Below are 26,284 nucleotides of genomic sequence, written 5' to 3'. Positions count from 1 at the left end.
TGTTGTTCTAATGAGCAACTCCCTGAAGACACACATTGTGAAGCATCTTTTCATAGGCTAATTTGACTTCTGTACATCTTCTTTGGACACAAATCTTTAGCACATTTTTAATCAGGCTATTTGCTTTCTTATTGTTACATTTTAAGAGCTTTTTATATATTTTGGATACAACCATTTATCAGATAGGTATTTTTCAAATATTTTCTCCCACTCTATGGCTTGTCTTCTCATTCTCTTGAGAAAGTGTTTTTTTTTTTTTTTTTAAGTCTGAATTCCTTCACTTGGAAACCCATGGTCTGCTCTTCCATGATTTGTCCCCTCTCTCCCCCTCAGGTTTATTTTCCCGCCATGGGCTTGAATCTTCCATCCACACGCAACTACTCAAAGTCCGCCACTGACCTCAGGCTCTGGGATGCTCCTGTGCCTCTTCTCAAAGGGCTTCTTCCGCATGCAAACCCCCGTCTGCCATTACCCCTTGGGCCTACACCCCTGCTCCTTCAAAACATAGCTCAAAACTTACCCTCTGTGAAGTGTCCTCACCACCCTGGAGAATGGTCCACTTTCCCTTGAGCCTCCACAATCCCCTGTGTAGATTTCTCTTGGTCTATACTCAGAAGCTATGTATTGTAATCCTGGTGAGCTCTGAGCTCTCCATAAGAACCACAGTAGGTTTTCTCATACACTTACACTCCTTCTAGAGACTGTGTCTTTGAGGACAGGCTGTAGTGTATCAGCAGATACCACCGGGCCTGGCACACAGTCAATGAACGGTCACTTAATGCTTTGAGTCCAATTTATGAGGAAGAAGGAGTAAATATGATTGGACCAGGAGTCAGTTAGTTTTCTAATCACCCCCAAACCATGCTCTTTTTTCCTTATGGAGATCATGGTATTAGGTACCTATTGCTGATAGAACAAATTACCACACATGTACGGGCTTAAAACCAGCAAAACTTATTATCTTAAATTTCTGAAGATTAGAAATCCAAAATGGGATTCACTAGGCTTAAAGCAAAGCTTCAGTGGGACTGGGCTCCTTCTAGACTCTAGGGAAGAATGCCCTCTGCTTCTTCACCTTCCCACTTTGTAGAGGCTGCCTTGCATTCGTTGGCTCATGGCCACATCCTCTGTCTTCAAATCCTGCAGTGAAGCATTATCCAATCTCTGTATGTCCCTCTCTCTCTGCTGTCACGTGGATTTTTGTCAGACCCTAACACTCCTGCCTCCTTCTTATGAGGACCCTATGATTCATGGAGGCCCAAACAATAATCCAGGATAATCTCCCCATCTCAAGAACCTTACAGTAACCATATCCACAAGCTCCCTTTTTCCACATGAGCTCACACATGCACAGGTTGTAGGAATTAAAATGGGCAGATCTTTTGGGGGCCATTGCTCTATGTACTATAATTACTGATTACAACCCAGCAGATAAATCCAGGGAGAATGCTTGGAGCCAAGTCAGAGAAGAGAATTAAGACAAGTACAGAATTTACAGGGAGCATCAGAATGGAGCATCAGAAGAGAAAGAAGGGAAACATGCAGCAGAGAGCTAGAAGCAGAAGCAGGTGGGATTCCTGTCCCAGAAGCCTTAGACGAGGGGATTTCCAGACTCTGGGACCTTGGAGCCAAATGCTCAGAGCTTGGGAAAGGGCAGAAGGATGCCATGCCATGTGGAAGACCACAGAGACCTTAGCAAGGGGGAGGTTTGGACAAGAGGGTGGTAGCAGAATGGAAGCCACACTGCAAGGTTGGGCCCAGCCCAGGCCCTCTGCTCCCAGGAAACCTCAGCACTGCCTCTTCCCTCGGTCAGCCCCCTGCCTACTATGAAGTCAGCTTATTGGAACACAAAGAGCCTGCAGCTGTCACTTGGATATAATTTGAAAAGTCAGGAGTTAGCCTTTGGAAAAGTTGCTTCAGACAGCAAGAATATTTTAGTTCAGGGAGAAATATATTCATCTGATGAAAGGGGTGGGGACAGGGGGCAGGAGGAAACCGTGATCCCCTGGGTACCTGCTGGAGCCTCTGTGCCCATTTTATTTTATGTGGCATTGCTGCCACTTTCTGACACTAATGGCGTGACTGTTCAATGAATATTTAATCACGGCAGGGTTCCTTTCTCTGTCGCACCTCCAGTCCCCTAGCTGGAGCCCTTCGAAAGCAATAACTCTCCTCATCAAACACCAATATCGACACCTTCCCATCTCCATGCTGGGTGTGTGGCAGAGACTTTATTGGGGTTCTGAGCGACAGGTGGCTGGTTAGGCAGCGAGGGGCAACTCCCAAAGATGCCAATCGATGCTGGCCTAGATTACCCCAGGGAGGATCGTTAAACCTCAGAGGCCATTTGGCAGTTCTATTAAGGCACCTGCATGCAGGGCCGCTGCCAACAGACTCGTCTCAATTAGGCTCACGCACACTGATTTCTCCCTGCTGCGCTTACTGACGCGCGAGGGATGTTAGGGAAGACGTGAGCCCCCGCAGAGTGCTGGAGAGAGGAAGGAGGCTTGGGGGATTGTTAGGGAAATCTTTCCTCCTCCTGCACTGAGATGGGAGAGGAAATGGAGCACATCTTTCTTTAGGTAGGTGGAGAAGGCTACTAATAATAGGAAACCGGCATTGTTCCAGCCCTTACCCCATGGTACTCCAGGCCACACCCACCCAGGGACGTTGGGTACCTTTTCTCCCATTTTTAGGCATGTCGAAATCAAGACTTAACTAGTTTACGTAAAGTCTCTAGGCTCCTTAGGATGATGAGGGGCAGTGACACAGTTCAAGGTGTAAGCCACCTCTTTCTGACTGCAGAACTGATGTGGGTACTTACCACAGTGCATTGGTTCTTACAGAGTCAGACTTAAAGATCCATAATCCCAGGGTTCTGTCCTGTCTTGCTTGTCATTTATCTGACCAGCTCTGCACCTGCTCACCAGACAAGCACAGGATAAGGCATAAGGGACAGAGCTTCTTCTTCTCTCTGAATCACTAGCTTTTCTTCTGGACAATGGTGATTAAAAACACCCATCACATGACTCCATAAATTCCATTCTATCTCCAAGAAAGAAGACAGGGGCTGTGTGTGCACTTACTTCAGGTGTACTGAAGGGGAACGTGCTGTGTGTGCTGGACTGTGCATGGTGCACAAGTGATATAGGACTGCAGATTAGAGGGTCAGTACTATAGACACGCAGCAGTGCTACTACCCTGCTAAGTGCTTTTCCTGGGCCTGCTACTGGGATCCTGGCCTATTAAGTGCATTACTTCACTTAAAAGGTATAACTAAATAGGTGTGTTTGTGCATGTGTATATATGGGAGAGAGAGAGAGAGTACATTCCTGGCTGGCTAAACACAGAAATGAACATATCAATGTAGAAATGGGCAAAGACTGGGTGGCTTAGTCAGTTAAGTATCTGCCTTCAGCTCAGGTCACAGTCCTGGGGTCTGGGGATCAAATACCATGTTGGGCTCCTTGCTCAACAGGGATGCTGTTTATCCCTCTGCCTGCTGCTCCCCCTGCTTTTGCTCTGTCTCTCTGTCTCTACCTCTCTCTGACAAATAAATAAATAAAATTTTAAAAACAGAGAAATGGACAATGCATGTACAGGGGACTGAACAGTTTAGAACATTCTTTTGCTTCCTTGCTTAACAAATATTTACTGACATTTTCTATGTGCCTGGTAATGTGCTGATAGAAGGAAAATATTCATGAACCAGACATCACCCAGGAGAGAGACTGAAAATAAATACATCAATATCATGATAACTGTGGTAGGATTACAAAGTTAATGAACAAAGATACGAGATCAGAAGAGATGCCATGGTCTCACCCTCTGTGGGAGCTTAGAAAAAAGCTTCTTGGAAATGGAATCTATGAGCACATTAGTAAGTAGGAAAGTAGAATTTTCCCCTCCTGGATATGGGGTAAATGTTAATTCAACAGCAAACTCCTCAGGCAGGTAAGTCTAGGTCTCAAGTCAGCCCAGCACTGGGATGGAATCAAAAGCAGGAACTAGCCTGCACTTTCATTAGCAAACAGAAGACATATCATCAATCAAATGAGACTCTAGGGTTGGGACTAGAAATCTCAGGCAGGAGCCAAGAGCATGGGCCTCCCAGGAGACTGTCAGGCTCCCTGGAGGAAGCACCATGCATTTGGGAAGCTCCAGAGCCTTTTCCAGACATTGTAACCGCAACGGATGTTTAACATGCATTATCTCATCTGGGCCTCCCAACAAACACGGAGAGGTGGGCGTGGCCAGAAATATGCAAACATAACCCAGAAGGGAGCTGGGCGAAGGTTTGCCTGAATGCACCCAGCTCCTGGGATGAGACAGGAGACTACCCATCCTCAGTCAAGATCCTATCCATAGACCATAGTAATCGAGCAAGACCAGATGGAAACTCACCTGCTACTTAGTTTTCAGTTAATAATAACTGTATAAAGAATGCTTACATAGAATGTCATTTTTATTTCCCAAAGCATTTTGCTTTCCATGATCTCATTGGAGCTTCTCAACCAACCTGCTAAAAAAAAAAAAAAAAAAAAGAAATACAAAAATCAAACAACAAAAACCTACAAAACACACACACACACACACACACATACACACAAGTCTCCAAGACATCATGTGCTCAAAGCTGTGCAGGTAAAACAATGGAGAAACAAAATCATGAGTTCAGGTATTCTTCCATAGAACACTTTGCTCTCTTCCATACACCACACCACGCCATCCCTCCATCCATCTAGTCAACAAATATTTACTGAACAGCCCCTGTGTGCCTTCCAGGTACTGAAGATGACATTCTCATGAGGCATTGACAGAGAGCAAACAACCCGATACATTACCGAACCACAGGGTCAGGGCTCTAACCGTGGTGGGAACAAAGCAATGAAAGTTGGGGTCCTTAGGGGGAGAAGCAACAAAGGCTGAGGGATGGGGTTTAGGGAAATGGAAAAGGGAGGGCTCCCTAAGGAGCTGGCATTTGGCTAAAGTGGATGAGTCCTTTAATGTGTTCTGTAATGGATAAGCAGGAATTTTCCCATCCAACCAAGCTGGACAAATATTTGAAGCAGAAGGAACACGGGCACAGATATTCCAGGAAACGTGACGGGGTGGGTATGGGTGAGACATGAGAGGAGGCTGGAAACAAAGGAGCTGGTACGCCTCAGAAGCAAAGGAAAGCTGTAGAGGTATTTTCAGGAGGGGCTGGCACATTTACCTTTGTAATTTGAGGAAATGGGCCATGTGAATTTAGAATTAAAAGTGGGGGGAAAGCCTGAAAAGTGAAAGCTCAGGGAAACTGGTGAGGGTGACAGTGCAGAAGGAGGGACATTGCCTCTGAGGGAAATCTAAGGCTATAATCAGCAGAAATGAATGACTTATTGTGTGAATTTATGAGAAAGAAGGTAAAGGATGACACCAAACCTTCTATCTGAAGAGGCTGGGGAAACAGCAAAGCCATTGAGATCCCTGCTTCTTCAACACACACACACACACACACACACACACACACACACACACACAAGACAAATGGAAACATACTTGCACATTAGCATTACTTAGCCTTGACACTTATCAGAATTTTCCAAATGTTATAAAATAAGCCTGGATGATGATGATGATGATGATGATGATGATGATGAATTTTAAGATTACTATTCATAACAAGTTACATTCTAAACAACTACAACATTTTCATGATCTATGAGGTAAAGACATCATTATCCTCATTTTACAGAAGGAAAAATTGATGTTTGGGGAAGTGAAGTTACCTTCTCAATGACACACCTCTTTTAGGTGGCTGGTCATTGTTTGAGACTGGATCTGTCTGATTTCAGGAGCTGAGGTTTCACTGACTACCAATACTGCCATAAAAGGAACACAGAAGTTGCTCAGGAAGTTTGAAGCATCAAGATGCATGGAGATTTTTTTTAATTTATTTATTCACTTGACAGACAGAGATGGCAAGCAGGCAGAGAGGCAGGCAGAGGGAGAGGGAGAAGCAGGCTCCCTGCTGAGCAGAAAGCTCAATGCGGGGCTCCATCCCAGGACCTTGGGATCATGACCTGAGGTGAAGGCAGAGGCTTTAGCGCACTGAGCCACCCAGGTGCCCCTGCATGGAGATATTTGATGGGCAGGTTAAATTTTAGGCCTGGATCTTAGCAGGAAATCCCTCACTGGAGAGTTGGATACAGGTCTCATCCCCACAATGATGGGGAAAGGAGACCATCCATGCATAGCCTGAGAAGAGAAGGAAACTGTGAAAGACGACCCACTGGGGAAGGAGATAGCAGGGGAGATAGGAGCAACCTGCAAGCAGAGAGAGAGGAGAATTTCAGTGAGTTGAGAAGAAGCCCGTGGAATGAAGTGGACTTTGGGTGGAGTTTTGTGATGAGGCTCACAGAGAACATCCAACAGCCTAACCCAGACTCTGCCTGGTCAAAGTGGGAAGTACGAGAAGTCCTTTCAAGAATGGAACTGATAGGTCAAGAAAGGATTGCTAGGTCACCAAAATGGTGGTGATAAGAGAAGGGCTTTTTCTCATTGGAAAGGTGTCAAGGGCTTGTAAGGTTGAGCAAGCAAGACAGAAGAGTCAGAAAAGAGAGGAGGGGAAAGCCAGAAACGATTTCCCTGACAAAGTGGAGAGGAGCAAATCCCTCGCACAGGTGAGCGATTTCTCTGAAGTGCTTCTCAAGTGGAATCATATGATATTCTAGCTATTGACTCTCTGGCCGCAAAATAGACCCCTCCGAATATAAAATGTAGTCGGCAACCATTTTTATTAGGCTCCCTGCTTCCGTGGGGCAGGAACTGGGACAGGCCATGGCAGGGACAGCTTTTCTCTGCCCTACTGTGCATGGAGCCTCATCTGGGAGGACTCCCATAGCTGAGGATGATTCCAAAGACTGGGGACAAGAATCACTTGTGGACTTTCTCAAGCACGTGACTGGTGCCTGAGCTGGGGTGGTTTGAAGGCTGAGCTCCACCAGAAGTCACATTATATTGTCATGTTCCTTGGCCTTCCACAGCACAGTGGCAGGGCCCTGAGAGGGGATAATAACCTTCTGGGTGTCATCACTCCTGTTTTGTTAAAACCAAAAACCAAAAACTAAAACCAAATGAACAAAAAACTTAAGTTCAGGGAGGCTTGGCCATTGGCTCCGTTTCCCAGAGCTTTATATCATGATGTCTCTTTTATTTCAAAAGTACATTCACACTACAGATAGGAAAAGAGTCTGGACGTACACACTCTAAAATCTTAGAAGTGGTTGTCCTTGAATGGTGATTTTTATCTTCCAGTACATTGTATGGGTGTTTTGTTTTCCTTTTTCAACAACAGTTATGCATTACTCATCTATTAAAAATATTTTTGATAAAGCATTTTCAAAGCAGCTTAACCACCTCTTGGACTTGGCTGACTTCAGAACTCACCCTGGGTGACATCGCTTGGATGGAAACACAAACCAGCCTCTGCCAGGCACGTATCAAGGGCTTCATTCCTGGCACCACCTTGTCTGAGAGGTGAGGTTCCCACACTGCGGGACTGAATCAGACATCATGCCAGGCAGAGAAAATGACTTCGGACTCAGAACATCCTGCGTATGCTGCACAAGGGGTGGGGCATGAAGAGGTTGGGGTGTCGCTGATCATCATGCCTTCTCAGTGGACATACAAGGACAGTGACCAAAAACCTGCATGCCTTTTTTGACACAACAGACTTGACCCTGGGCAAAGGTCCTTTCCACCTTCTGAAATTCCTCCAAGATTTCCCCGGACCAACTTGTACTATAAGCCCATTAGGGCATCTTGATACACAATAGCATCTCCTGTTAAATCACGTCCCTAGCTTATGCAGTTTTAAATTTGGGCTTTCATAATGATGTACTGTATGGTGACTAACATAACATAATAAAATTTATTTTTTAAATCGGGTTTTCATTCATTGAAATGAAAACGGAAGAATTGTATGTGAATTGAAGTTTTTAAATGGCAGGTTTTGAAATGGCTTTCCATGAACTATAATGCAGGTTCAAATTCAGCTAGCCCTTCCTGAGAGCAGGCCCTGGCCCTGTGCCTTGTTCATAGCCATGCCTGTGCACTCCTACCTTCTCCCTGGTCACCCTGCCTCCTCTGTCACCCAGAAATGAGAGAGACCAGCAAGTGACCTCTGAACGCAACTGCTGAGTTCACTCAGAATCTAGTTGGCCTGGGACAGTTGGGAGGCTCAGTCAGTTAAGCCTGGGCCTTCAGCTCTGGTCATGAACCTACGGTTCTGGGATTGAGTCTCTCATCAGGATCCCTGCTCCATAGGGAACCTGCTTCTCCCTCTTCCTCTGCTGCTCCCCCTGCTTGTGCTCTCTCATGCTCTCTCTCTGACAAATAAATAAAATCTTTTAAAAATAATAATGATAATAAAGAATCTAGTTGGTCTTAGCTGGGCAGCATGTTTGGGTGACAAGTCAAGAGATCGACCAGCTAAAAGGCTTAGGATCAGTCCTCCACTTAGCTGCCTGCAACAGGAGGAAAAAAGGACGAGGAACCAGACCAGACCATCTCAAAGACCCTTCCAGCCCCCAAAGTTTTGTGTTTCTTCAACCCCCAGATGCAAACATGTCTCTTGTTACATCAGAGCCGCCCTTCATCTGTCATCAGACAGCCACACACCCACAAATTACCCACTGAGAGACATACAAACACACCTCCACACACATCCTGAGCCCACACCCCTGCGGCAAACAGCCCCACCCAGGCTCACAGCCAAGGAGAAAACACCTGTGGCCATCAGCCCCCAGCAGCCACCCACCAATGGCTCTTCTCACATCTCTCAAGGTAGTTTAAGAGATGTATTTTTCTCAATGAAATTTTCATTGCACAGAAAAAAGTTTGAAGCCACTGCCTCCTCTCTTGCCCTCCCATTACCTAGAATTTAAACCTATCATGGCAGTTGCCTATTTACCTGTCTATATATTCCACCAGATTGTAAATCCCATGAGGATAAGAGCCGTGTGTCATGTTATTGAGTGCTGTATCTCCAGCAACTAGCTCAGAGCTGGGTGTGAAGTGCCTGAGTACTGGAAGTCTCTGTCATGTCTCCAGGTCCACGTCTTCTCTGACTCTCCTCCCACAGAGAACTGGGATCTGTGTCCCCTCCCCTTCAGTCTGGGAAGGCAGATGTCATTTTTTACTATATCTTGTTTATAGAGAGAAAACCAAGGATACGAGATGTGAAGCCCTGTTCAAGGTCACTCAACAAGCAGGTAGCAAAGCCAAGATCGGAGCTGAGTGTAACTCCAAAGTCTGAACCCTCCATAACCGCCGGGGTATCTTGTTTCCTACACAAGGTTACAGAGGTTGCATGCATGTGATATTGAGGGTGGAGTCAAAAAAATAAATACCTTCTATAGCAAGGGTTGGCAAAGTATAGCCAAGGGACCAAATCCAGCTCATATTTATGGGCAGCATTTTATTGAGATGTGGTCATGCTCATCTATGAATATATTGACTGTGACTATTTTCCACACACCATGGCTGAGTTAAGTGATTGCAACAGAGACCCTATGCTCACAAAACCTGAAGTACTTACTAACTGGTCTTTACAAAAGTTACGAATACGTGTTCTAGAGGCCCAGCATAAAGGATTATTGACAGCCTTTCAAGGGTACTATCAGCTTTGTTATACCCAAGGCATGATATAGGGTGACCAACTTGTCCCGGTTTGCCCTGAACTTCCTGAGTTTTTTCAGGGAACTTTCTGCCCAGTCCTGGGCAAACCAGGACAGTTGGTCATGCTGGTTTTAGATAATGCAATGCAGACTGGAAAAGGGGACAACCCTGCCCACCTGGAAATGCCCTAAGTGTAATTCCACAGATGCCAGTGAGGAATCAGATGCCCTGAGCACAGGAAGGCACTTATTTTTTCTTCCCAGGTCCTGCTGTAGAGCTGACCCAAGGCAAGGTCATCCCACCAATGACCTTAGTTGGATTTTGCCAGCTGGGCCCTGAGTTCTTTGTCCCTGTCAATCCCATGCCTTCAAGTGCCAAGAAAAATTCCTGGAGGAAATGATAATGACACCTTGTCTGGGCCTGAGCCCTTTGTGTTCCCCTCCTGCCCTGGAAAGGCATAGGCAGTGTCTTGCCCTCACACATCCCAGGACAGTAAGGAGATAATATCAATGATGGAATCTTCTTGGGAGGTTACATTTTAATACTGAAATAAGATTTAGTCTTTTTTTTATTTTTATTTATTTTTTTATTTTCTTTTCAGTGTTACAGAATTCATTATTTATGCATCACACCCAGTGCTCCATGCAATATGTGCCATCCTTAATACTCACAACCAGGCTCACCCAACCTCCCACACCACCCGCCGGTCCCTCCTAAACCTTCAGATTGTATTTCAGAGTCCACAGTCTCTCATGGTTTGTCTTCCCCTCCAATTTCCCCCAACCCCCTTCTCCTCTCCATCTTTTTCTTTTCTTTTTTTTTTTTAATTTCTCAAACCATTAAGTTCCATGCTTTAGGGGTGTGTAGGACAGGAAGGGGGTAGATATAACTTTGGGTAATGTGTATATACACCATCCATGCGAGCTTTTCTTCAGAAACATGAACTTTTATAGGTCTAGCAGTCATCCTAAGAGTCCCCTCACCTTATAAATTTGCTTCTCGATGTGTGCAGGGGACCAACATACATGAGTTTGTACGAAGAGGCCAAATGCTCACATAATTACCAGACGTGACACTGAATAGCAGATATGAGCTAAGACTCGAAGGGAAGCAATCCCCAAACACACCTGTCCCCATACAGTTACCCAGGAGTGACCAGAGCCATGTGAACAGAGCCTAGAACAGTGCTTCCGGCCTTTTCTTCAAGGGATTCTCCAAGGACAGGATCAGCTTCTGCAGCACTGAAGGCAGAGCTGATAGAAGGAGGAAAAGACTGGAATAGGGGTAGCAAACTATAGTCCACAGGCCAATCTGGCCCAAACCTGTTTGGGCACAGCCCACAAGCTAAAAATGGTTTTTACACTTAAAGAAAAAAAAGAAAAGATTTATTTATTTATTTATTTATTTATTTATTTATTTATGTTAGAGAGAAAGGCAGGGCTTGAGAGAGAGCAGATGTGTGTGCAGGGGGAGGAGCAGAAGGAGAGACAGAATCTCAAGCGGACTCCCCATCCAGGGTGGATCCTAATGCAGGGCTCCATCCCATGACCCTGAAATCATGACCTGAGCCAAAATCAAGAACTGGACACCTAATTGACAGAGCCACGCACATTCCCATTGTTTTTTACATTTTTAAATGGTTAAAAAAAAAAAGTTAAAAGAATAATATTATTTTGTGACATGCAAAAATCATATACAATTCAAAGTCCAAAGTCCATCATTAAAGTTTTACTGGAAGGGGCCAAACTCATTTGTTTTTGTTTTTGTTTTGTTTTGTTTTGTTTGTCTATAGATGCTTTCCATTTTGTAGATGAAGAGACTGAGGTCCAGAGAGGTAAAATAAATAAATTATCCCAACATAACACCATTTGTAAAAGCCAACACTAATTTTGAGCCCAACAAAAACATCTTAACTCCTATAAATAGTCATCTTGAAAGAAAGGCAAAGAAGTAGGGTGCTGAGTTAGTGGGGAATGGGGAGAAATTTAGATGAACAATATGAATACAGGCCTGAGACTCACCTAGCATTCTTCTGTGAACAATGGCTAGCTAGAGCAGTGTATACAAACAGAAGAAGATGACCAAAAAGCAGCAAAAGGGACTTTGAAAAAAATACTATAAGCTCTTCATTTTACAGAAGGCAAAATGGAGGGCATGAAAGAATTTGCCGAAGCTTACCAGGCACTAAGAACAGGATGTAGAGACCACCTCATCGTCAACCCTAAGAGGGGAGGGATGGGTGCCCACCATAAGAGATGGAGTAAGAGAGTAACTCATTAGCAGTCAAGAACTCTGGCTGGTAGAGTCCAGTGCCAAGGTGGCCTCACACAAGGCTGGATAGAGTCTGTGAGTCAGAGGCTAACCTGAGACTGAATACATTTACCCTTTCTTACCCCAGAGTTCCAGAAAACAAAAGAAATGAGTATTTAAACTATTTAACAATATATGTGAAATAAATCACACATGTGAAAGTGTGATCTGTTGGAAAAAGAAAGAAAATCTCATGAGAAGGACCCAATATTGGAGCCTGATATTTGCAATTAGAATATGAGCACCTAACTTCCTCTGTGCTGGCTGCATGCCTCTCCTGGTCTCTACCGGAGTCTCTGAGACTGGTGCACAGACGAGAGGGGCATGCACAGAAGCTGCCAACCCCAGTCCAAGCATCTGTTGCATACAGGGCTGTCTGCATGTGCTATCATTGCTGAGCCCAAATGGTTGGTGCATGATTCCCATTCCACTTAGGAAGAAATTAACTCTCAGGGTGATGAAGTAACCACTGAGGGTCAACAGAATAAAACCAGAACCAGATACCTCTGCATTTAGAGGAGGGTGACCCTGGATAAAAAGAGAAAGACTTATTTCTCCTCTACAAACTGGATTTATCTTTGCCTGGCTGCAATGGCCAAATCTCACCTCCCTGGTAGACTGTGCTTAGGATGTCTTCTGTCTAGTTTTGATAGCTGAAACCAGATTATTGGTGGAGGAGCTGCTGCCTTAAGAAACTGGTGCTCAGCAGATGCAGAGGAAAGTGCCAGAATTACCATTACATGGCCCAGATTCCCCTTTGGGGTCAAATGACACCACAAATGTCTTTCTCATACATACTTAAGGAGCTGATAGTGCAAACATTAACAACTTGGGCAGGGCACTTTTCATCTCCCTGTGAGTGACGATGCTCATCTCAGGATGAAATGGGCCGCGAAGGAAGGGTTTGCAAGTCAACTCAAAACTCCAAAGGCTCCCGAAAGATAAGCCCACACCCTGTGCAAAGTTATGACAGGAAGCTCCACCGGGCCCTTAAGATAAGCTCTCCGAGCCCATGGCCAGGGACAGACAATTGTTTGGCAAAGGGGTGGTATCCACTCTTTCAACTGTGACTTTGGACCAGAGAATTCTAACAGACGTGCCCCTGGCCAGTAACAGCATTATATCTGGTTTTAGGGCCTGGCTGAGATTACTTTAAGAGGGAAATACATGCTATTAAACCCCTACTTGGTGTGAGTAACAGTCCCAATGGCAGGTGACAACCCTGGATACATATCAAAGACATGAGGGAACACGTGCTGAATAGGCTATAGTTGACTCTGGGGCTGGGGAGGGGTATTATAACCAGGCTTCCACTGAGCTTCAGCCCTAGACTTTCAATTCTGCATAACAGATGACTCCCTGCTACTCCCAGATATCTGGTCATGTCTTTAACCACTGAGAAAACAAGTGGGCATGCATTCACCAGAACAATCTGTGGAATCCTGTTTTATCCCCTTCAGGGAAAGCAATGGCATCAGCCAACCACCCAGAGAAATGCTAAAGATGCTGGCACCTTGGACTGTGGGAATCCACCTCACCCGTTTCTATAAGGCTGTCCTAGCTGATCTCTAGCACTTTGTTCCATGCTCCAAGAGGACCGAACATCTAGGAGCTCCCACAAAGAGATATAGGATGCTATTTCCTGTCCCCGCGCCTTTGCACATGCTGTGCTCTCTGCCCAACACTCTGCTTCTCTCCTTGTCCCCCTGTCTACCCCTTCCTCCTCCTCCATGACATGGCTCAGATATCATCTCTGAGCTGACCTTTCCCTGAGCCTCCAGGGTGAGCTTCACCCCTTTTCTATATTCTCACAGTTCCCCACCATGACCTCTATCAGCACTTCTCCTGGGAAACTCAACTGGCTTGCAGGACAGTCTTCATCCCCAGCCAACCTCTCTGAGAGCAAAGACCTTGTCTTCAACATCTCCGTAGCTGCACAGAAGCCACTGGACCACAAGAGGTGTTCCATAAATGCTTACCTCATTAGGCAGAGTGAAGAAACGAGCTGAAACTACAAACCAGATAGAGAGTCACCCCTTTAAGAAATCTCTTCCCTTACCTGTCCAGCAAACGTTTTTTGCATACCTGAGGGGGACAGGCAGAGTGAAAGCATGGGGACCATGGTGGAGAGCAAAGTGGGCCTTCTCCCTGCCCTCCGGGAGTTTATGTGCAGGTGAATCCGAAAGGTAGTGACACAACTCTCATTGCAGATGCAATCAGGGCCAGCAAAGAAGAGGGCCAGGATTAAGAGGAGGCGAGTGAGGAGCGCCTGGGTGGCTCAGTGGGTTAAAGCCTCTGCCTTCGGCTCAGGTCATGATCTCAGGGTCCTGGGATCAAGCCCCACATCAGGCTCTCTGCTCAGCAGGGAGCCTGCTTCCCTCTCTCTCTTTCTGCCTGCCTCTCTGCCTACTGTGATCTCTGTCTGTCAAATAAATAAATAAAATCTTAAAAAAAAAAAAAAAGAGGAGGCGAGTGAGGCACTCACCCAGAGTGCAAAAAAAAAAAAAAAAAAAAAAAAAGAGACCTTAAGGGAACATTTTTCAAATCAAAATTAGGGCAAAAACATGCATGATAAACAAAATATCCAAAATTTAAACATATATCAGTGCCGTGACAAACCCTGTGGGAGTCTAAAGAAGGAAATATGTACCTCAGTGTACATCATATACATGTTTTCATGTATTTTCATAGTTATTTCCCCCCCCCCAGAGCATTTAAGTACTTGAAAACATTGAAAAACTTATAAGTAAGTGTATTAAAACTCACATCATTTTATGTTTAAGTATTTTTTTTCCTTTCTTTTTTTAGAGAGAGAGAGAGCACTTGCACATGAGCAGGGAGGGAATGGAGGGGAGGCAGAGGGAGAGGAGAGAGAATCTCAAGTAGGCTCCACCCCAGGCACAGAGCTCAACACGAGGACCCTGAAATCATGATCTGAGTGAAATCAAAAGTCAGACCTTAATGGACTGAGCCACGCAGGTGTCCCTTTTTTTTTTTTTTATTTCAAAACAAAATTTATTGTCATTTTACTTCAGCTTAAGTTAATTCAGAAATCATTTAAGTTTGCCACTTGGTCATGAGAAATTGCCGAATGTGGCAATCTCTCTAATGACAGCAAGATAAGCAAAGACAGAGATGCTGAAAATATGATATAGAGTTTGCTTCCACTAAAGCCAGGAGCGCAAATTTTCCCTCTGGCCTCAGGCAATAACTTGCCTCAGCACGGAATAAGTCTCGAGTTAAGATTTGTTATTTTGTTCATCGTGGATTTTTTTGCATTAATTTTGATATTTTAAAATATCGAATTAGAATATCATTATTTATCTTGATTATTTATCTCAAATATTTTGCATTAATTTTGGTATTTTAAAATATTGAATGAGAATATTATTTATCTTGGGGTTGGGGGACATCCCTTATATTTTGCACCCAAAGCGAATACCTCACCCATTTTACGCTAATCCCAGTCTTGCCAGAGATTAGAGGAGCCTATCCTAACCTGGGGGTTCAGGAAAGCTCCGCCGCCAATGCAACAGTGAGCTTGAAGCCTATAGGGAGCGTAAGGCTGTGAGGACTGGAGAGAGTCCTGCCTGCAGTTCAGCCTGAGCTGGGATGAGTCTTAGCAAAGCATATGAATAATAAAGGCAAACATATATAAGGCTAATACATGCACAGGCAGGCAGTATTACCCCATTCTGAAGCTTCAAACTGGCACACAGGGTAAGCCACTTGTTCAAAATCACACAGCCATGAAGTGATAGAAACAGGATGAGAACCCAAGCATTTTGGAAACCCTCTGCTTGGTCACTCAGAAAAAAGTTACTTTGGCTGCAGTGGAGTGAGCCACCAGGAGGCTAGCATGGGAGAGAGATACGGGGCCTGAGGTTTGAGCTTCAGGAAAGTCCCCACAGAGATCATAGAGCCTTGGAGGGCAAGTACATGGCGCCATGTGAAAGCTCTCACTGTCATCTTTATAGGGGTCTTGTGCCTTCAACTTTGAAATCTGAAAACGCTTGGCTCAAGCGGTCCCTGGAAAGAAGTAGAAGAGGGGCATGTCAATATAATTTACTTTAGGGGCTCCTGGGGGCTCGGTGGGTTAAAGCTTCTGCCTTCAGCTCAGGACATGATCTTAGGGTCCTGGGATCGAGCCCCGCATCAGGCTCTCTGCTCAGCAGGGAGCCTGCCTCCCCCTCTCTCTCTCTGCCTGCCTCTCTGCCTTCTTGTGATCTCTCTCTCTCTCTCTGTGTCAAATAAATAAATAAAATCTTTAAAAATGTGTGTGTGTGTGTGTGTGTGTATATATATATATATATATATATATATATATATATATATATGCTTTACTTTAATTCAAATGAGGGATCCTCAGCCAAGCCAGTGTGGGCTCGGTGCACTGGTGACGGAGCGCCCTGCCTGGGCAACCCAGAGCCAAGGCACCTGCCACACTCAGGCACCACAGCATCTTCCATCACTGAGACTTTCGGAGCACTTTCACTGCATGGTGTGCAGTCAGAAGGCACTGATTCTGGCATCAGACTGTGTTTGCAATCTTGACTTTGTGACCTTCTTCCCTACAACCTCGAAACCCCAGTGTCTCACCTTCAAGAGGAGGTCTCATGACCGAACAGGCTTAGCTGGCCACAAACTCATTCTCCTCTTCTCCTGGCACACAGCTGGACAGCAGTCACAGCCCCCTCGCCATTAGGCATGGCTGTGACTTAAGGATTGGCAAACCGAGTGTGGGAAGGAGACATGGGTATCACTTCCAGACCTGACTCAAACACCCTCCTTTGCCATCCTCCTTGCTCCCTCTGGCCCAGGCTGTTGGCAGGAGGATGAGCCCAGGGGGACCTGGGAAGCTCTGAGTTGAACACAGAGCCTTGCCAGCTGAATCCCTGATTAACTGTGTGCAGCAGGGAGCTGAGATGTCTTGAGCAAGGCCTGAGATGGGGCCAGGAGTGAATGTGAGCTTTGGAAGAAGGGTCTCAGGAAAGGGAGTGGGGAAGCAAAAGCCAGGCCAGGGAGAGGAGTTAAGCAAGAATATGGTTTCAGCAGGGGACTAACCTTGGCCTGACGTGCCCCCAGGGAGCTCTGGGGCATGAAGGAACCCCTCCCCCAGCTGGTTCCACCCCAAGCAGGAAGGGGAGGGATGGTGTCCTCTGTACCTGTCATCAACAGCAGACCACCCCCAGCACCCCAAGAGGTGGGAGCTGTCATCTCCGTCCCAGGCAAAGATGCCCTTTCTGCCCTCCTCACACTATTCAGCAGAAGTCAGTTTTCAGGAAAAGGGAGTCAGCTCTTGGAGTAGGGTGCCAGTAACATCCACGTCAGTCCCCCCCAACCTCCCACTCAGGAATTTCTTGTGGACTTCATGTGAGCAACAAAGGAGCTTGTTCTTTCTTAAACCACTACAATCTCTGTGTTTCTATGCACCACCACAGCAAACATTAGAAATATCTACCTCATTAAGCTGTGTGATGATTAAATGAGATACTATCTGATTGTGGTGATTAGTACCACGGGTGATATATTATATCTAAATTCATCAAATCATATGCACTAAATATATGCAGCTTTTTTGGATCTCAATTATGCTACCAATAAATATTCAAATTTTTTTTCTGGATAGAAAATGAGCAGAAAAAAATATAATTCATGAAAGCTTTCATTTAAATATAATACTTAAATAAAATGCATATTGAAAAGGATTCCATGTGCCTGGGAAAAGAGACCCAAAGCATCCAAGATAGTAACATGTTCTAATAAATCTGCCTTTCAAGAAAAATAAAATAAAGTATTTGGCCACCTCCCACAAAAATGAGATGCCACGCTCAAATTTCTTAGTACATGGTGTGTGCTCAAGGGCTATTAGCCACCATTAGCAATGATTTCTCTGTGGCACATACTGAAGATGCAGAGATACCCACTCTGCCCTGCTCTGGTGAGCCTCACGGTCTTGGGAGCAGAAGACACACAGAAACAGATGATTAATACATAAATACGGTAAGTAAGGGTCACGTCTGAATTATGGACAGGAGAGCTCCCACCTGAATCTACCTAGCGATGAAATAAAAAATTTCAAGGCAGAAGTTTCAAAGCTTCAACTGACTTTTCAAGGATAAGTAGGTGCTCTTGGGCAGACAAGGGGAAGAAAACACTCTCAGAGGAGGACCATGCATTTACAGTGATGCTGGGCACCTCTCCTCTGAGCTCCAGAACTCCCTGTATGTATTTACACATGTATTGGTGCAACCTATTGTACTGGTAACTTCTAGACTTTGAAGTCCTACTTACCACTTGGCTGTATGATCTGGGATAAGTATGAAACCTCTTGAGACTCAGGGGCTGCCGTTGTCATGAGGGAATGATGGCACCTGCCTCTGAGGCTGGGGTTTGATTGCAGGACTGGGCAGCACAATGCCTGGCCAGAGTAGATGTAAGATTAATTTAATGTTAACCCCTCCTCCTACCCCGTATCCCTCCTCACCCCCACCCCCATCGCTTCCCAAGTTCTACCTGCCTTAGGAGCCTCTTAGTTACACAAGACCTCCCACCTCCTTAAACTATACATTTGTTACCCAAAACCAGAGACTGAGCTACCTGCTCTGGGCCAGGCATTCTACAGCAGCAGCCCCCTTTGCTCCCCAACCAGTCCCTGCTCACACCCAAGCCATTCCTCCCCTTCTCCTCCCCAACCTGCCTGCCCCATTCATCAGCAGAAGTTTGGGAAAGTGGATGGCCTGCCTCATTTCTAGTGGTCCCAGCCTCCTGCACAGCTTGCCCAAGATCCTTGGGTGCCAGCCCTTTTAATAGGAAAAGAGACGTCCCCAGATACAAACAAGATTCAAACTCTGAGTCCCTTCTACTTAAATATTTGCAACTCCAGCCAGCAAGTCTAACAGATCAAGCTTTTGTTTGGGAACTTGTTTCCACTTCTGCACTCCCCAAACCCTTTCTGTTCCTGTCTTGGGGTCACCACTAAAAACAATTGTTTCCATTTCCCTGTAAATCAGTAGGGAGAAGCTCCCCTCTCTAAATACAGAGGTAGTGGAGTGGATGGGGCAGTGGAACCATGCTGGGCAGTTCAGCAGGACTGGGGAAAACTGACAAAGGGACGCATCACACAGGAGAGAAGGCTTAAGACTTTAAAGATAAAAATTTGCAAAGAAACTAGGGGTTAAGTCTAATACATTGCTTCAATCCCCAGAGTCTAATAGCCCCAGTTAAAATCAGGACATCTGGGCTCTGGCATCATTGAACACAAACTACAACAGCCAACCTGCACTGCTCCCCAAAGCATTTGAGAGCAAGCCCCAGCCCTGGGGTGCAGGCCAAACCTCAGTCCCATTACCCAACCTCTCTCTGAGCCTTACTTCCCTTATCTGCAAAATGAAGTCGCCAATGATGCCTTCCTCTCCAAGTTCCTGTAGGCCTTGGGTGAGATCATTTATGAAGGTGCTTCTCCCTGAGCACTGCCCCGCTCACCATCAGTACTCAGTAAAGAGTTGTTACTACTATTTTCAGTTGGTTTTTAAAGATTTATTTATTTATTTATTTATTTATTTATTTATTTATTTATTTATTTTAAAGAGATGGCGGGGCCAGGGGAGTGGAGAGCACAAGCAGGGAGAGGGGCAGAGGGAGAGAGGGACTCTCAAGCAGATTCCATGCTAAGCGTGGCGCCCAGTGTTGGGCTCGATCTCACGACCCCGGGATCACAGCTCGAGCTGAAATCAAGAGTCAGACACTTCACCGACTGAGCCACCCAGGCATCCCTATTATTTTCAGTTTGACATTCATCTGCACAACAATCCTATGAACTCCATCCAAGATTTGGGAGCAGCTGAAGGGTAAAATGAGTTTCTTATGCCTTTGCCACCCTAGCATCTAGCTTCATAGCACTCACTCACTGTTGGCTGAAGATGAGAAGGGAGATGGTGTCATCCCGATTTCATAGATTATGACAGTCCGGCTCTAAGGGACAAGACAATCCTAATTTGTCTGCCTCCAGCCCTTCTCTTCACTAAGCCATGGCTATCCTCAGCTGTCTCATTTACAGAAATGCTGTGGAAAGACAGATAAGGTCATCACGGGCATTTGTCTGAGGGACAAAGAGAGCTAAGTTTGTCCACATTACAGAACAGATCCAGGTAGGCGCCCCTGGTACTCTGTCAACATACAGAGGTGTCCTGTTTTATCAGCCCTAACCTTTTGGAATTTCTAGGCTGGTGGTTTATCTATTCATTCTTTCACTCATTCATTCATACATTAAGGACAGATTGCAAATCTTGACACAGAGGAAGGAAAATGTAAGGAGACCCAGGCTCTGCCTTCTAGAAGCTCACTGTCTACCAACAGATATGAGTTTGTACACGAACAATCCTGGTGGAAATTGATGTGGAAATTGATTTTTGAAGGAGATTTTCCCAAGATCCCCAAACCTGTGTGGATGGTAGGCATCGAGGAAAAGGGCCCAGAACAATAAGCCAAGAGAAGGCAGCAGGAACCAGGTTGAGCCAGCCTCAGGGGCAGTCTGCTTCCTCAAGAAGACATTGTAGACCATGGAAGAATTCAAAGCAGGGCCATAATATAATCAGTGTTTTAGGGATAGGGTGCACATTTCTGGTCCATGCATGAACCAATCAAACCAGGGTGTAGTCTCTCTTTCTTCCTCTCAGCAACATTTGTCCCTTTTTCATACTCCAGAACTAAGCACAAGCATGGCTCTTCTCCCGCCTTTCTGACCGTGCCTTCCCTGCTTCTTCAGTGAGACCCTCTCTCTCAGGAAAGCGGGGTGGCTCAGTCAGTTCAGTGTCTGCCTGTGACTTGAGTCAGAATCCCAGGATCCTGGGAGGCCCCCATTGGGCTCCTTGCTCAGAGGGGAGCCTGCTTCTCCCTCTGACTACATTTCCTCCTGCTTGTGCTCTCAATCTCTCTCTCTCTGATTAAGAAATAAAATCTAAAAAAAAAAAGGACCCCCCCACCAAACTTACCAAACATGGATAGCTCCCATGTTTTGGCCAAAAGCCAACTGTGTTCATTTTCTTTCTACTTTACATCTTAGGGATTGGGATCTCTTCTATATCTGAAGCTTCAACATTAAGTGCCTTGAGAATGAACCCTGGCCCCAAATCTCCAACAGGATCTTATAGATGGTAGGCAGATCCCTACAGTTCTGCTAAATTACCAGAATGTTATTGGTTGACATTTTAAAGCCTTTCTAGAAGACCAGATTTCTAGTTCTACAGGACAGTTTAGCTAAGTCCTGCTGTAAGCTAAGATTGCTACAAGTGTATCTAAGTACCAAACAAAGAAGTCAAAAGTAGCATCCATAGATACTATTTTACATATCAAATAGATCTTCGCTCTCTTTAGCAGGTGTTTACTGGGAACCTATTCAATATCCAAACTTGTGCTGGGCAATGCAAAAAAACACAAGGGCAGCCTTCAGCCCTGTTCTTTCTTTGAAGTGCTTCCACCTCACTGGAATCAGCACAGAAGACAAGGGGACATTGCAACCAAGAGTACAAGCTTTGCATTTGCAAGCCTGCTCCTTTGAACATGATCTTGGGAAAGTGATTTCACCTCTCTGTGCCCATAGTCATATTGGCCTCAGAACTGGGGCACATGGTGATGGATATTCGCATCTAGCAGAGGGTCTGGACCATAATAAGAGCAATCAATAGCCCTTTCCCTTCCTTTCTTCCTGGAATCTGCAAAACGTTTAAATCCAATCTTAGACCCTGACACTGTACCTTCTACAATTGGCCCCTTAGCTCTGGAAAGGGATTGGTTGTGCCCACTAGACTCCTTAACATGTGTTCATTAGTTGAGGAGCAATTCCAGACATCCAGTCCTGGATTGTTAGAATAAGTTGGGGAGAGATGGTGGAACTGATTTTGTCCTGGCTCTCAGACCCATGGTGGTCATTGCCTAGGTTAACACAGGCAGCACACAGAGATCCAGCCCCACGCCAGGCTGTAAAACCCGGTAGCTACGGACACTCTGTGGAGGTTCTTGGCCAAAACCTTCATCTTCCTGGCAAAGCAGAGAACCCGGAGGCTCTGGTTCCAAGCAGTTTGAATTTCCCAGGGAACCTCAGAGTCCCTACCCCTGACCACCCAGTGTTTCCTCAGTTGTCTTTACAAAATGGAAGGCAAATGCCTCTGAGAAACCGAAAGCCAGAATCCACTGGGCTGGGGAGTGAACAATTCAGACTCCGCCTTTTGCCTTCCCATTCAGAGCCCATGATATCCCGCTGCTCAAATGAAAACTCAAACTGAAAGCCCTTCCCTTGCACTTCCCATCTTCTCATGTGCGAATATCCTGTTGTAGTCTTTCTCCTATGAGAGAGAAAATACAGAGATATGAAAATACAGAGATATCTTTGTTATCTTGTCCCATCTTTTCTCCCCCGTCTACTTTTCCGCATGGCTCAGTGCAATATCAGATACATTTATCTAATCGTTTATTCAATAAATATTTATGGAGCACCTGCCATGTGCGAGACACAGTGCTTTACCCCAGGCATGCTTAGAGATCGGCACATGGAAGACAATCCACCAAGTAACTGTTGAGATGAATTAAATTTATTTAGAGCCCACCCATACCAGCAAACCGGTTTGCAGGTAGAATATTAGCTCAACTTGTATGGGCCATGATGTTCTCCTATGTCCTGAGCGAAATATGTGATTCCATAAGGAAGCCACTATCAGCACTTTAAATCTAAACCATGAAAGGAATCTTAGAGCTCATTTAGAACCCTGGATCCCATCTCTGGGTCCCCAGGTGACTCCAATGCACAATCAGAGTTGAAAAACCCTCATCAAGTTCAACCTCTCATCCCCCCCCCGCCCCCCAAAAAAAAATGTCCCTTCTATGACTCCCCATTGCCCTTTTTATAAAATACCCAACTGTTTTGCCATGGTCTGCAATGCCTTACATGATCTGGTCCCTGCCTGATCTCATCCCTTTGCTCACTATGCCTAGCCACATGGTCCTTTTTCCATTCCTGAGAACACCAGCCTAGCTCTTTGCTCTTGCTGGTTCTTCTGTTCATGTAGGACTTCCTCAAAACTCATCCCATCAGAGATGGCTTCTCTGAGCATGCAATATGAGGTACAATCCACTACACACACATACACACACACACACACACACAAGTCATTCTGGTACATCCTTTTCTTTTGTTGTGCTAGGACACTCATTACTAGCTACAACTATTTTTGTATCTGTGTCTTCACTTCTCTCCTGACTGTCTCTGCCACTAGAAAGGAAAGTTCAGGAAAGCAGGGACCCTGTCTGTTTTGTTCATCACAGTATGCATGGGCCTGCTGCTTAGAAGATGTTCAGTAAGTGCCAGTTGAATCAATCAACACATCATTCATTCAGCAGGAACCCTTACCTACACTCTTCTAGAGACAGAGGGGAAAATCTTTCTCCCTCCCAAGGCAGCCTCATTCCACTGTTGGCCAGTTGAGATTGTTAGAAAATTGTTTCCAAACCCATGCGGGTGCCTGTACCCCTCTTACCTCCTAGCTGTCCCTCCCTGCATCTCTCTCGAACAAGGCCAGTCCTCCTGCCCCAGGACAGGCCTCCTAATATTTGGAGACTGTTATATTTTCTCGCAGCCTTCTCTCATCCAGGTGAACAGCTTCTGGGAGACGTCATCAAGAAACACAACTGTGTTTGCCTTCAATGACTGTGCCCATAAAACACTTCAGCTTCCTGAATCTGTAAATGGCCTCTGTTTTTATTTTCCAGAACAGCTGCCTACATACTGCCAGGGTGGGGCTTGTGTACATTTGCATTTTCCCCATCTCTGAGCTGTCCCTGGTAAGGTCCGAGGGTCCTCTTCAGAGGTCCCTGAGAATTATGCTTTTGGCCATTCTCCGTTTCAACTGAGGTTTTTAGGGTCTTCTTAAATATGGGGAAGGATGGCCCTACAGGAGCCCTCTGCTGTGTGGGCATAAGGAAGGGGGCAAAGAATTTGTCTTTCTTCAAATTCTACCCTATCTTTTCCACTACGCTTCCCTCATTGTCCTTTCCAAAGTCAGCACATACACCCCCACGACGACCCCCACGACGACCCCCACCAGCACCCTCTCTCCAGTTCCACTGCTTTGTTTCCTTTGCAACAACACATCATCCTATTTACTTAGTCATTTGGGTTTTGTTTTTGTTTTTTTTTGTTCTTCCAACTAGAATGTAAGATATAAGAAGACAAGGCCCTCACCTGCCTAAGGAAACATGGTGTCACAGGGGCTAACATGGTGGCTGGAACCGTGTCAGTGCTTGATAGCCAGTGAGAGAATGAATAAAAAGATGGGTGACTGAATGTGAGATGTTTGACAAATCAGATCCTCAGTTTCCTCTTCTATAGAATGGGGAGACAGTAAGCCCCTCTTTATCAGATAATTATAAAAACCAGTTCAGACAGTGTCTGTGGAAGTATGTCACCAGCAGTGACTCCGTCAAATGTTCAGGGTTATGGTGCCATACACCCAGATGGGGCTGCATTTATAAGCAGTGCCTACCCCTTGATTGTGATTTGAAGGGTCTGCTTGCCCCAAGTCTCCCTTATTGCTTTACTGACTGAAAATTCTACCATTAGACATTCCTTTCAGTAAAGGCATCGTGTGTCCCCTCACAGAGAAAGGCTTCCCTCAATCTGGAGACGGGAGGGTAGCGATAAGGTGGGGAGAAGAATAGCTTCCTTTCTCCTCTGAAGCTTTTTTCCTTTCAGCCCCCTAGTCTTGCTAATTTTTACAACACTTCAGATGCATGAGCCTGGATTACTTTCATTGCCAACTATTTTTAAAATGGAAGGATAAACTTCACTATCAACGGCCTATCTTTCCAGCTTGGCTTAAGACTTAGGAGGCATTTTCCATCTGGACCTCAGTTCTGTCGCAACTCACATTCCACAGGAGAACCTCGCCGTCAAGTGTTTCCTGTCTGTCTTGCCAAAAAAAAAAAAAAAACTGAACTCCAAAGATGAGACTCTAGGCATGGCTTTGCCCCAGACGGGTCCGGAAGGATTTTCACTGTCTGGAAGCCGAGGGGATCCCCCTGTGTCTTCTGGAGTGGCAGGAAGAAGTCAACTTGGGAGAAGCCTTTTGCCAAATCCCCACGGTGATACCTACACTATAGCCAACCCAACTGCCTGCCCTTCCCAATGACCTCCCTTCTGCACCTGCATTCCAACCTTGGTGCTGGCTCTCCCTCAGAATCCAATCACTTATTCCATAGGCAGGACCTTACCTCCTGCTCCAAGCTAGGGTCATACATGATCTCTGTCCTCCAAGACCTCAGAATCGAGTGAGGGCACCAGAAGAAAGGGGCAAGCAGGATGCAGAGTGACTATGGGGTACTCAGAGGAGGAATGTAGAAGGGTGCCATTTAATAAGGTTTCAGAAGGGTTGGGATACTTGTGAGAGGAGGGGGGTAAATTGAAACTTAAAGAGTAAGTGTGAATTAGCCCAGGATGGAAGAAGAACACCGTAACTTCAGGGAACACAATATGCAAAATGAGAGAAGGACATCTTCAGGAAAATGTAGGAGGTTGGTTTGGCTAGAGAGAAGAGAGTATGAGGCAGTAGCCAAAAAGGGCCTGGAACAGCAAGTGAGATCAGATAATGAAAGCCCCACAAGGTGTGCTAAGGAGAATGGGTTTATCTCATGGAATGTCATATCCCTTTAAGCCACTGAAGGATGTTTAAATGACCAGAGTTGTATTCAGATAAATCACTACAGCTGTAATTTGGAAGACAGATCCTGGGGAAGGGGGCTTAACAGAAGAATGGAGATCAAATAAAAGCTATGGCAAAACCCACTCAAAGGGTATGGAAAGAAGCTCATTTGGGGGCATGTTGAGTCCCAACACTTTGGAGTCATATGGCCATTGGTCTTTATCTGGGCAACACTCTGACTACTCATGTGGCCCAGGCAAGGAAACAAGTTTTCAACCTAGTCACTTTGTCTGGAAAAAGAAGATCACAATGCCCAGCTTGCCAGATTGTGAGGATTTGAACTACAAATGTCAACCACCTGTCCAGTGCAGAGCCAGGCTCCCAGTAGGTCTTCAAAGATCAATAGCTATTACTGAGGAAGGATGAATTGTATGAAACTTGGAGCATTATATTTCCTCCTCAACAGGTATGGACAACTTATTAAACATGTCACACTGTCTTAATAAGGAGAAAAGGCAACAGGAACAGGAACAACCATCAATCTCCAGGTATTCAGAGGCTGTTTTCTGCATGCCTAGTCCTGCACTAGAAACCACAGAGACCCAAAAAAAGAACCCAGC

The sequence above is a fragment of the Mustela nivalis genome, assembly GCF_964662115.1.
Source record: "Mustela nivalis genome assembly, chromosome: 2".
NCBI lineage: Eukaryota > Metazoa > Chordata > Mammalia > Carnivora > Mustelidae > Mustela > Mustela nivalis.
Note: the sequence above shows the minus strand (reverse complement) of the source record.